This window comes from Rutidosis leptorrhynchoides, chromosome 1, assembly GCF_046630445.1.
Source record: "Rutidosis leptorrhynchoides isolate AG116_Rl617_1_P2 chromosome 1, CSIRO_AGI_Rlap_v1, whole genome shotgun sequence".
Lineage (NCBI taxonomy): Eukaryota > Viridiplantae > Streptophyta > Magnoliopsida > Asterales > Asteraceae > Rutidosis > Rutidosis leptorrhynchoides.
The window spans coordinates 58,863,264-58,866,936 of record NC_092333.1 but is presented as its reverse complement, the minus strand read 5'-3'; positions in this window follow the sequence as shown (position 1 = coordinate 58,866,936).

The window sequence follows — 3,673 nt, the reverse complement described above, 5'->3', positions numbered from 1 at the left end:
GAAGAAAAAATTAAAGAACAGACTGCTGAAGAGGCCAATTTGAAGCAAGTCAAAAGAAAGTGGGAGGAAAACGGTGATAAGAATCACCAATACAACAACAACAGCAATTACAACAATAATCGCAACAATTATCCCAACAATCGCAACATCAATCACAACTACAACAAACGGCCCAACAACAACAACAACAACAATAGCAACTACAACAATCATCCCAACAACAATAATAACCGCAACAACAACAACAATCAGAAGCAGCTATGCCAAAGGTGTGAAAAGTATCACTCGGGGTTCTGCACCAAATTTTGCAACAAGTGTAAAAGAAATGGTCATAGCGCGGCGAAGTGTGAGGTCTACGGACCAGGGGTTAATAGAACGAAAGGAACAAATGGTGTCGGAACGAGTAATGGCGGAGCAAGTAGTGTCGGAGCAAGTTATGCCAATGTAGTTTGTTATAAATGTGGAAAACCGGGCCACATTATTAGAAATTGCCCGAACCAGGAGAACACGAATGGACAAGGGCGCTGAAGAGTTTTCAATATTAATGCAGCAGAGGCACAGGAAGACCCGGAGCTTGTTACGGGTACGTTTCTTATTGACAATAAATCTGCTTACGTTTTATTTGATTCGGGTGCGGATAGAAGCTATATGAGTAGAGATTTTTGTGCTAAATTAAGTTGTCCATTGACGCCTTTGGATAGTAAATTTTTACTCGAATTAGCAAATGGTAAATAAATTTCAGCAGATAATATATGTCGGAATCGAGAAATTAAACTGGTTAGCGAAACATTTAAGATTGATTTGATACCAGTAGAGTTAGGGAGTTTTGATGTGATAATCGGTATGGACTGGTTGAAAGAAGTGAAAGCAGAGATCGTCTGTTACAAAAATGCAATTCGCATTATACGAGAAAAAGGAAAACCCTTAATGGTGTACGGAGAAAAGGGCAACACGAAGCTACATCTTATTAGTAATTTGAAGGCACAAAAACTAATAAGAAAAGGTTGCTATGCTGTTCTAGCACACCTCGAGAAAGTACAAACTGAAGAAAAGAGCATCAATGATGTTCCCATTGCAAAAGAATTTCCCGATGTATTTCCGAAAGAATTACCGGGATTACCCCCACATCGATCTGTTGAATTTCAAATAGATCTTGTACCAGGAGCTGCACCAATAGCTCGTGCTCCTTACAGACTCGCACCCAGTGAGATGAAAGAACTGCAAAGCCAATTACAAGAACTTTTAGAGCGTGGTTTCATTCGACCAAGCACATCACCGTGGGGAGCTCCTGTTTTGTTTGTCAAGAAGAAAGATGGTACATTCAGGTTGTGTATCGACTACCGAGAGTTGAACAAACTTACCATCAAGAACCGCTACCCACTACCGAGAATCGACGACTTATTTGATCAACTACAAGGCTCATCTGTTTATTCAAAGATTGACTTACGTTCCGGGTATCATCAAATGCGGGTGAAAGAAGATGATATTCCAAAGACTGCTTTAAGAACACGTTACGGTCATTACGAGTTTATGGTCATGCCGTTTGGTTTAACTAATGCACCAGTTGTGTTCATGGACCTTATGAACCGAGTGTGTGGACCATACCTTGACAAGTTTGTCATTGTTTTCATTGATGACATACTTATTTACTCAAAGAATGACCAAGAACACGGTGAACATTTGAGAAAGGTGTTAGAAGTATTGAGGAAGGAAGAATTATACGCTAAGTTTTCAAAGTGTGCATTTTGGTTGGAATAAGTTCAATTCCTCGGTCACATAGTGAACAAAGAAGGTATTAAGGTGGATCCGGCAAAGATAGAAACTGTTGAAAAGTGGGAAACCCCGAAAACTCCGAAACACATACGCCAGTTTTTAGGACTAGCTGGTTACTACAGAAGGTTCATCCAAGACTTTTCCAGAATAGCAAAGCCCTTGACTGCATTAACGCATAAAGGGAAGAAATTTGAATGGAATGATGAACAAGAGAAAGCGTTTCAGTTATTGAAGAAAAAGCTAACTATGGCACCTATATTGTCATTGCCTAAAGGGAATGATGATTTTGTGATTTATTGTGATGCATCAAAGCAAGGTCTCGGTTGTGTATTAATGCAACGAACGAAGGTGATTGCTTATGCGTCTAGACAATTGAAGATTCACGAACAAAATTATACGACGCATGATTTGGAATTAGGCGCGGTTGTTTTTGCATTAAAGACTTGGAGGCACTACTTATATGGGGTCAAAAGTATTATATATACCGACCACAAAAGTCTTCAACACATATTTAATCAGAAACAACTGAATATGAGGCAGCGTAGGTGGATTGAATTGTTGAATGATTACGACTTTGAGATTCGTTACCACCCGGGGAAGGCAAATGTGGTAGCCGACGCCTTGAACAGGAAGGACAGAGAACCCATTCGAGTAAAATCTATGAATATAATGATTCATAATAACCTTACTACTCAAATAAAGGAGGCGCAACAAGGAGTTTTAAAAGAGGGAAATTTAAAGGATGAAATACCCAAAGGATCGGAGAAGCATCTTAATATTCAGGAAGACGGAACCCGGTATAGGGCTGAAAGGATTTGGGTACCAAAATTTGGAGATATGAGAGAAATGGTACTTAGAGAAGCTCATAAAACCAGATACTCAATACATCCTGGAACGGAGAAGATGTACAAGGATCTCAAGAAACATTTTTGGTGGCCGGGTATGAAAGCCGATGTTGCTAAATACGTAGGAGAATGTTTGACGTGTTCTAAGGTCAAAGCTGAGCATCAGAAGCCATCAGGTCTACTTCAACAACCCGAAATCCCGGAATGGAAATGGGAAAACATTACCATGGATTTCATCACTAAATTGCCAAGGACTGCAAGTGGTTTTGATACTATTTGGGTAATAGTTGATCGTCTCACCAAATCAGCACACTTCCTGCCAATAAGAGAAGATGACAAGATGGAGAAGTTAGCACGACTGTATTTGAAGGAAGTCGTCTCCAGACATGGAATACCAATCTCTATTATCTCTGATAGGGATGGCAGATTTATTTCAAGATTCTGGCAGACATTACAGCAAGCATTAGGAACTCGTCTAGACATGAGTACTGCCTATCATCCACAAACTGATGGGCAGAGCGAAAGGACGATACAAACGCTTAAAGACATGCTACGAGCATGTGTTATTGATTTCGGAAATAGTTGGGATCGACATCTACCGTTAGCAGAATTTTCCTACAACAACAGCTACCATTCAAGCATTGAGATGGCGCCGTTTGAAGCACTTTATGGTAGAAAGTGCAGGTCTCCGATTTGTTGGAGTGAAGTGGGGGATAGACAGATTACGGGTCCGGAGATTATACAAGAAACTACCGAGAAGATCATCCAAATTCAACAACGGTTGAAAACCGCCCAAAGTCGACAAAAGAGCTACGCTGACATTAAAAGAAAAGATATAGAATTTGAAATTGGAGAGATGGTCATGCTTAAAGTTGCACCTTGGAAAGGCGTTGTTCGATTTGGTAAACGAGGGAAATTAAATCCAAGGTATATTGGACCATTCAAGATTATTGATCGTGTCGGACCAGTAGCTTACCGACTTGATTTACCTCAACAACTCGCAGCTGTACATAACACTTTCCACGTCTCGAATTTGAAGAAATGTTTTGCTAAAG